This window comes from Paramormyrops kingsleyae, unplaced genomic scaffold, assembly GCF_048594095.1.
Source record: "Paramormyrops kingsleyae isolate MSU_618 unplaced genomic scaffold, PKINGS_0.4 ups66, whole genome shotgun sequence".
NCBI classification, from domain to species: domain Eukaryota; kingdom Metazoa; phylum Chordata; class Actinopteri; order Osteoglossiformes; family Mormyridae; genus Paramormyrops; species Paramormyrops kingsleyae.
The window spans coordinates 30,964-40,684 of NW_027326004.1; the positions used below are offsets into that span (position 1 = coordinate 30,964).

Consider the following 9,721-nt stretch of genomic DNA (forward strand, 5'->3'; position numbering starts at 1 on the left):
GACTTAAAATGCTCTGCCAGTAGATTATCAGACTGCAGATCAGGGGTGCCCAAAGTGGGGCCCGCGGGCCAAGGTTGGCCCGCCGTACTATTTAGATTGGCCCGCCAATGAATATCTAAAATTTTAAATTATACTGTACTAAAATTTGTTTCAAAAATTCTTAAAGCAAGAATCCCAATGTAGCTATCAGTGCGTTTACTTTTTAGTGTACGTTGGCCTAACTAATATACAGTCGAACCCAGTTATATCGCCGGACTAGGGGGTTGCCAAAAAGCGTCGAGATAACCGATGATCGAGATAACCGAAAACCAATATGGCGGCAATATACTGTATTAAGATATGCTTGAAATGTATTTATGTGCGTTAATAAATTAGAATGTACATGCACGGGTTTTTGGCGTTGCCGTGATTTGTTTGATGACGCGATCGGCATGCTATAAAAATGCACACACATGTCGGCTAACAACAAAAGGCATATGTGCACCAACTAAAAGCGGAGATTTACCAGTATACAATAAAAACCACAGTCGATTCTCGATACAAACTTTTAATTATATTATCCAACACTGCAAACACAAAGATCGCTCACAAAATCACAAAAAAACCTGCGGGGTGTAATTCGTTGTTACAAAAAGCAAATCTGCAGTGTCAAAATTACATTCACAAGTCATTTCGCTCTGACAGCTCTGAAATGTATCGTACACGCAGTTAATATGGTTTCTTTACAAAGTCTAAAATGCTTAGTTGCTTTTTGCCTTTAACAGTCTGCTTGAAAACAAATGCTTCGATATTATTTATGCTGTCTAAAACAGTCCATCCCCTACAAAAGAACCATACTGTCAAATTTTTTGTAGCATTTCTATCACCTCACCGGCAGAGGGAATTGGTTCCAAATCTTCGTCCGCATCTTCTTCATCTTCGTTGTCATTGTCGCATGCAGATATGCTTGGCTTTGATGGGGATTTACCTAGATCGCGTTTCACCTGCGTTGTTCAGCGAATTACCATGCGAATGCGATTTGAATACGCACTGTTTAGCACTTGTGATACATTTTAAAAAGCCGGCGATTAGTTACAGGGATCGAGATAACCGATGTTAAGTGGCGATTTTGGCCCTCTTTCGTGCTCGAGATATTAGGGTTCGGCGACATAAAAGAATCGACATAACCGATGAGAAATGCTATTGCAATAAGGGAATTTAGCGGTTCCACTTCAAAAACGTCGACTTAAGGTTGGCGAGTTAGCTGAGGTCGAGATAAGTGGGTTCGACTGTATATTATACAGTCCTCACTCATGGTGCTTTGATTACATTTGAAATATCTAAGACTAAAATTGAAATACAAGCAACTATAAGGGTAATGTAGAGTATATCTGTGCACATATGTACATTTCCACACTTCATAAATAGTCATATTTTAACAATTTACAAAAAGTCCCATGAGTCTTTGCTTATATTGTTGCTACTGTTGTTGTGTTGCTGTTGGACATGCACTCTTTGACATTTTGCACTACATGTGATTACAAAAGTTTAGACGTGCTCTAAATGCCTATATATGACTTATTTGTCATATTTTGTTTAATGTTATTTACACAGAAAGGAAGGTTAGATAACTGTTTGATAAATAAAAGTAGCCTACTTTACTTTACTATTAGTGTTTGTATTTTGTGTAAAATATTACATTTGGCCCGCGGTCCTCCGATAGATTTTCATTTTGGCCCACTAAGGGAAAATGTTTGGGCACCCCTGCTGCAGATCAATGAGTTCAAGCTGGACATCACTGGGTGCATTTTCCACACTATAAATAAAGGGAGAAGATATCATGTGCATTTCACTCTCAACTTTTTTGAAGTCTTCAAATCTTCTTACTCACCATGCAATGCCCCTAACATGGATGAATACTTGTGGAGGTGATCGACTTCTTTCAGTGTTGGCATGTGAGTGAGAATGTTGCCCTCTAATTGACTTGAAAGAAACTTCAACTTTCTCATGAAAGTTGTCATCAAGCTGTACATTTCGTGTGCAAAGAGGCCCTTGCCTTGCAGCTTGGTATTTAGTGCATTCATTAGTGCAGTCACATCAACAGCAAAGGCCAGATCTGCCATCCAGTGTGTATCTGAGAGCTCTGGAATGTACTTGTCTTTCTTTATACAAAACTCTTGAATCTCTGCTCTCAGGTCCCATACTCTTTTAAGCACCTTGCCAAGGCTGAGCCATCTCACAGCTGTCTGGTAGCCTATGTCACTATGTTCACTTTCATGCTCCTCTAACAGTGAAACAAAATGTCTGTCATTCAGTGCTCTTGCCCTGATGAAATTAACTATTTTAGTTACAACATCAACAACATGGCTAATTTTTAGCACTGAATTTCACAACATCTCATGATGAATGATACAATGTAAAAATATCAATTTCTGTTCTGTGTTAGTTTCAGTCACTTTATCTTGCATCCGCCTCAAAAGTCCAACATTTTTCCCCGTCAAATTTGGACAGCCATCGGTTGTAACACCTACTAGTTTGTCCCATTTTAGTCCCAGCATGTCCATGGCTGCATTTACCTCTGTGAACAAATCACTTCCCGTTGTAGTCCTTTTCATTAGCCGCATAGCCGCCAGTTCCTCCGTCAGCTCAAAGTCTTTCATTAATCCACGAACAAAGATAAGTAAATGGGCTGTATCATGGACGTCACAGCTCTCATCCAGAGCCAAGGAAAACATGACTAAAATGTCTGTTTTCTTTTGCAACCTGCCTCGTTACAGTGCGCCTCGAGAGAGACACATTTGCAAACACATCTTTTTTCTCAGGGCATATTAGCGCTGAAGACTCCACCAAACATCCAGCCATCCATCCATCCATCATCTTCCGCTTGTCCGGGGTTCGGGTCGCGGGGGTAGCAGCTTCAGAAGAGGTACCCAGACCTCCCTCTCTCCAGCCACCTCTACCAGCTCCTCGGGGAGGACACCGAGGCGTTCCCAGGCCAGCCGAGAGATATAATCCCTCCAGCGAGTCCTGGGTCTGCCCCGGGGCCTCCTCCCTGTAGGACATGCACGGAAAACCTCTGCAGGTAGTCGTCCAGGAGGCATCCGCACCAGATGTCCAAACCACCTCAACTGGCTCCTTTCGACATGGAGGAGCAGTGGTTCTACTCTGAGGCTCTCCCGGATATCCGAACTTCTCACCCTATCCCTAAGGGAGCTCCCAGACACCCTGCGGAGAAACCTCATTTCGGCCGCCTGTATTCGCGATCTCATTCTTTCGGTCATTACCCATAGCTCATGACCATAGGTGAGGGTAGGAACAAAGATGGACCAATAGATCGAGAGCTTTGTTTTTTGGCTCAGTTCTTTCTTAGCCACAACGAACCGGTTAAGCGCCTGCAAAACTGTAGACGCCGCTCCGATTCGTCTATCCAGCTCCCGATCTCGCCTACCCTCTGTAGGATTACAAATTTATAAATTGTTCAATCTAGCTTCCAACATAACAGTATATGAAATGAAAGAGATAGGCACATTGGATTTGCAGTTGGAGGTAAAGATGGTGACATTCTAATAAGATCAAGTCTGGGGGCCCAGGTGTCTGAGACATTAACATTTCATCTTTATGAACTTCCTGATCACTGGGTAGGGGCCCAAAGTAAAGGTGAATGCTAATCTCAAGGCCAGGCTGTGCCTTTATCGCTATGATAATGTTAAGGTCTGGGTGATGCTATCAGGCTAATTAGATTAGCACCTGGAGAGGCATTTGAAAGGCACTGTTATGCTGATGAAATCAGGGCTGGGGAACTTCCAGGCTGATTCCTGGAAGATACTATGCTTTGTTTAGTTGGTCTCCACCTCTGTGTATCCCTCCCCCCTTGAAACGTATAAACTCTGCCGAGCTGAGTTTTAGTCAGACTTGGATGACTACAGCGACGCATGGCGAGTTCTCAATAAAGAGGAACTTCGGCCGGAAAGATATCCCAACGTCTCCTGGTCTCTGCTTCGACAAAGGAAAAAGTTTCCAACACCTCACTCATGAACAAGACCCCGAGATACTTAAACTCCTCCACTTGAGGCAGTACATCTTCCCTGACCTGAAGAGGGCAATCCACCCGTTTCCTGCTGAGAACCATGGTCTCGGACTTGGAGGTGCTAATCCTCATCCCCGCCGCTTCGCACTCGGCTGCGAACTGCCCCAGAGCACGTTGGAGTAGGCCTGGACGATATGGCAAAAATTTATATCACGATATATTTCCTAATTTTGGTCGATACGATATAATTCCGATATCGATATGGACAATATTAAAAAGCCTCAGGAAAAAACTGCCGAGGACACGCACAATGGTTGTCTGCAAACTGAATTTGCAAAGTCTATAATACCTCCAGGCTCCTCCTATTAAAATTATATAATTTTTTTTTTAAATAAAAACAGTACAAAAAAAAAAAAGGTTCACTTTTTATTTGTATTTAGCCTTTACAAACAAGAAATGTGAAATAAACTATCAAATAAATAAAACTCTCAGACTCAGCTTATTAACAATAATATATTTCCATTTAAACTAGAACAGGCTGATTATTCATATACAGTCGAACCGGTTATGTCGCCGGCCTAGGGGGTTGCCAAAAAGCGTCGAGATAACCGATGATCGAGATAACCGAAAACCAATATGGCAGCAATATATTAGCATGTGCTTGAAATGTATTTATGTGCGTTAATAACTGAGAATGTACATGCACGGGTTTTTGGCATTGCCGCGATTTGTTTGACGCGATCGGCATGCTATAAATATGTACATACATCGGGGCCGGTTCTAGACATGCATATATGAGGGGGCAGACAGAAATGTGAAGGGGGCATATGGTGGCGACAAAGGCGGGAAAGGGGTGGGGTGGTGCTCTGGATAACTGTTTTTGTCATGTAATTGGATTGCACTTTGTCAGGCCTCTGCCCTAAGACCTGTCCAACTTGGGTGTCCCACCTGAAGGCTAAGCTTCTGCTGGTGTAGCTCTTAGGGTCACTGAGGCACACAAAGCCCCTGACCACAGTAAGGTGGCAATCCCTCAGGGGGAAAACTGAAAAGTAAAACAAAAAATAAAATAAAATATTCCTCATCAGATTAAAAACAAGACATTTACCTTAATTGGATGGCCTATATCAAACATATTTGAACCCAACAAAACACTTTTCACTATTGCCAATATTACCAAAACTAAAAAGGGTAGGCTAAGTTATGAAAAAGAAAAAATCAATTCACCGAGTCTTGAAATATAAAACTGAAAAATAGGATCGGTCAGGGTTCATTTCACTACATGTTGTACTTGTTATAACTATGTATGTGACGAATAAAGAATCTTGAAATCACAACGAACAAGTCGCTCAATGAGAATGAATGACGTAACCGACTGGCTAAGCTGCTTCTAGCGCCAAGGTGGTTCAAATGGTACGATCCACACTAGGGGTGTCTAAAATCGTTTTACATAAAATTTTCCTACAAGGTGAGGTTCTTTCTTAAAAAAAAAAAAAACAACAAGAAAAATGTTAATACCCCCCCCCCCAAACTGCTATTTTTGTCTATTTGGGGGGGGTCTTGATCGGGGGGTACTGGGGGGTACAGTACCCCCCGATCAAGACCCCCCCAAATAGACAAAAATAATTCGAACCATGATCTCACTAGTCACTATGATTTTGACGAGAGAGATTGCTGTTTCCTCCAAACCTTCCGCAATCACGCAGCTCATTTCGCTTTGCCCTGCCTACTGAGAAACTGGCTAATTTGCATACTAACAGTGATTGGATGTTTAGCTGGGGGGAGGGTGAGTAGGGGATCTGCCGAGTGCTGCGTGAGCCCGCGCACAAACAGAAGGCGGAGGGAAAGAGCGAACAAGAAGTGAAACTTATCATCTCGTTTGTGCCTTTTTCAGTGGATTTTTCAGCTACTGTAGTAAATCTTGTCCATATTCAGTTTGTGGGTAATTATTATTTTCTTCCTCAACTTCTAAAAGTTTGATTTAAGGGGGCAGGACGTTTGCTTAAGTGGGCGTTGCCCCAGCGTAGAGCCGGCCCCGACATACATGTTGGCTAACAAAAGGCATACCACCAACTAACAGCAGAGATTTACCAGTATACAATAAAAACCACCGTCGTTTCTTGATACAAACCTTTAATTATATTCTCCAACATTGAAAACTCACAAAATCACAAAAAACCTGCGGGGTGTACTGTAGTTCGTTTTCACAAAAAGCTAACCAGTGTCAAAATTAAATTCACGAGTCATTTCCCTCTGACGCAGCTCTGAAAAGTATCATACACGTGGTTACTATGGTTTCTTTACAAAGTCTAAAATGCTTTGTTGCTTTTGCTTTTAACAGTCTGCTTGAAAACAAATGCTTCAATATTATTTATGCTGTCTAAAAAAGTTTTACCTGGATCACGTTTCACAGCTGCGTTGTTCAGCAAATTACCATGCCGAATTGATGGGCCGAATGGCCTCCTCTCGTTTGTAAATTTCTTATGTTCTTATGTTCTTATGCGAATGCGATTTGAATACGCGCTGTTTAGCACTTGTGATACATTTTTAAAAGCCGGTGAATATATATAATATTCAAATGTATATTGAAATATCGGAAATGTGTTTAAAAATCGTATCACCGTTATCGAAAAAAATTATATCGCGATATATATTGATATCGAATTATTGTCCAGCCCTACGTTGGAGGTCCCCAGCAGATGTAGCCAACAAGACGACATCATCTGCAAATAGCAGTGAGGCAATCCTGAGGCCACCGAACTGGACACCCTCAACACCCTGACTGCACCTAGAAATCCTGTCAATAAATATTATAAACAGGATAGATGACAAAGGGCAGCCCTGGCGGAGCTCAACCCGCACTGGGAACATGTCCGACTTATAACTGGGAATGCGGACTAAGCTTCTGCCCCATTCATACAGGGACCAAATGGCCCACAACAGTGGACCCCGGACCCCATACTCCCGAAGCACCCCCCACAGAGCACCCCGGGGTAGCCGGTCGTAAACCTTTTCCAATTCCACAAAACACATGTAGACTGGATAGGCAAACTCCCAGGCCCCCTCCAGTACCCTTGCGAGGATATAAAGCTGGTCCAGTGTTCCACGGCCAGGACAAAAACCACATTGTTCCTTCTGAATCTGAGAATCGACTATCCATCTCACCCTCCTCTCCAGTACCCTGGCATAGACATTCCCAGGGAGACTGAGAAATGTGATCCCCCTGTAGTTGGAACCATTGGCGGAGCGGGGGGGTGGCTTACTGGGCTTAAGCCCGGGTTGTTGTTTCAGAAGCCCAGGGTCTTTTGGAGTGTAATTTATTTCATAGTTAGATGCCTGACTGACAACTGTATAAAACAAAAACTACACACAATATTCGAAGCACATAGCGCACAGTCGTAAATTCCCCATAATTTTGGTATGATCCGAGCTCAGGCCCTAGGCGACTGAGCACAGCACTTACGCATGTGAGCGAGGGGGGAGAAGCTGCTGCCTGCGAATTTGCTGTAGGAGAAGTGCAGACAGGCAGACAGAGGAGAGCTTAAGTTTGACCAGGTACCAAAGCAAATCATTCGTACTGTACAAATAGCTAATGTAAATATGACGCTGACAAAAGATTGATATCAAACTGATCACTTGACCCATATTACGTTACTTGCTCTTCGAGTGAATCAAGAAATGGCGAAATGAAAAGCCGAACAACAATGCTGTTTTTTTAGAGAGTCTTAGGTTACATGTGTGTTTATTTCATATTTTCAGTTGTTACCCTCCACGGCTAAATAAAGCACTCTAAATCGGTTTCAGTTATGTACTGGTGTACACAACAATGGACATAAGGGGCTTCTTTCACAGAAAAAAACTCAGGTAAATGTTATTTTATATATTATGCTTTGTATGTTGTTCAATATATTTCTATGCAAAAAAAGAGGAATTTCAATACACAGCAGTATATCCACAGTTGAAACCAAATATTTACATACACTTTAGGGAAAAAACATAAAAACATTTTTTTTACTGTTAAACATCAATTTAGAGTAAACTTTTTTGTTTTATATAAATAAATATTGAAATATCTTTTGAATTAGTTAAATGTCAGAATAAAGAGAGAGAGAGATGTCTATTTTTTATCACTTTCATCAAATTTAGGAGTATATATACACTAAGTTTATTGTGTCTTTAATTAATAAGAAAACTCCAGACGATTCCATTCTGAGCTTAAGAAGCTTCTGATAGGTTAGTAGAGTCACAGCCTAATAAATCTTCAACTTCACAGCATGTTTTTCAGTCATTTCTAACCCCGACCCCCCCCCCCCCCAATCCCAGATGCATACTACCCTTTGGGGCTAAGCCCCGGGTGTATAAAATGTCTGACTCCGCCTCTGGTTGGAACACACCCTCCAGTCCCCCTTCTTAAATAAGGGAACCACCACCCCGGTCTGCCAATCCAGCGGCACTGTCCCTGACCTCCATGCACTGTTGAGAAGGCATGTCAGCCACGAAAGCCCCACAACATCCAGAGCCTTCAGGTACTCCGGGTGGATCTCGTCCACCCCTGGGGCCCGGCCACCACGTAGCTCTTTAACCACCGTGGCCACCTCAGCCCCAGTGATGGACAAGCCCCCCCCAGCACCCTCGGGCTCCGTGCCCTCAGATGTCTCAAAGGCAGTGTGCGCAGATGTATCTGAGGCAGGGTTGAGGAGGTCCTCAAAGTATTCCTTCCACCTCCGGGTGATGTCCCCAGGTGAGGTCAACAGCACCCCCTCCCTACTATAAATAGTAGGAACCAGGAGCTGCTTCCCCCTCCTGATATTCCGGATGGTTTGCCAGAACCTTTTTGAAGCCGACCGAAAGTCACTTTCCATGGCCTCACCGAACTCCTCCCACGCCCGGGTTTTTGCTTCAGCGACCGCCCGAGCCGCGTTCCGCTTGGCCTGCCGGTACCAGTCTGCTGCCTCCAGAGACCCCCGGACTAATAATTCCCGGTAGGCCTCCTTCTTCAGCTTGACGGCCCCCCTCACCTCTGGTGTCCACCATCGGGTATGGGGGTTACCGCCACGACTGGCACCAACCACCCTGCAGCCACAACTCCGTACGGCCGCCTCCACAATGGAGGTCCAGAACAGTGTCCATTCAGACTCAATGTCCCCGACCTCCCCTGGTATGCAGTTTGAATTCTGCCGGAGGTGCGAGTTAAAGCTCCGGCGGACAGGAGCCTCTGCCAGACGTTCCCAGCAGACCCTCACTACACGTTTGGGCCTACCAGGTCTGACCAGCTTCCTCCCCCGCCACATGAGCCAACTCACCACCAGGTGGTGATCAGTTGACAGCTCTGCCCCTCTCTTTACCTGAGTGTCCGAGACAGAAGGCCACAGGTCAGATGATACGATTAAAAAATCGATCATCGACCTGTAGCCCCGGGCATGTTCGTACCATGTCCACTTATGGACATCCTTATGCTCGAACATGGTGTTCGTTATGGAAAAACCATGCATTGCACAGAAGTCCAATAACAAAACACCACTCGGGTTCAGATCAGGGAGGCTGTTCCTCCCAATCACCCCCCTCCAGGTCACACTGTTATTGCCCACGTGAGCGTTGAAGTCCCCCAGGAAAACGATGGAATCCCCTCGTGGCACGCTAACCAGCATACCGCTAAGGGAATCCAAGAAGGCTGGGTACTCTGAACTGACATTCGGCGCATAAGCGTAGATGACAGTC

At 44.1% G+C, this 9,721-nt stretch overlaps 1 long non-coding RNA gene and 1 pseudogene across 1 annotated transcript; one reads left to right on the forward strand and one right to left on the reverse strand.

Annotated features, from left to right (window-relative positions):
- Positions 1–220: 220 nt before the first annotated feature.
- LOC140586464 (general transcription factor II-I repeat domain-containing protein 2A-like) lies at positions 221–2,670 on the reverse strand (annotated as a pseudogene).
- A 4,791-nt stretch (positions 2,671–7,461) lies between these two features.
- LOC140586465 (uncharacterized) lies at positions 7,462–7,802 on the forward strand. Its single transcript, XR_011988279.1, has 2 exons — positions 7,462–7,558; positions 7,763–7,802. It is a non-coding gene; the product is annotated as an uncharacterized lncRNA (long non-coding RNA).
- Positions 7,803–9,721: the final 1,919 nt, after the last annotated feature.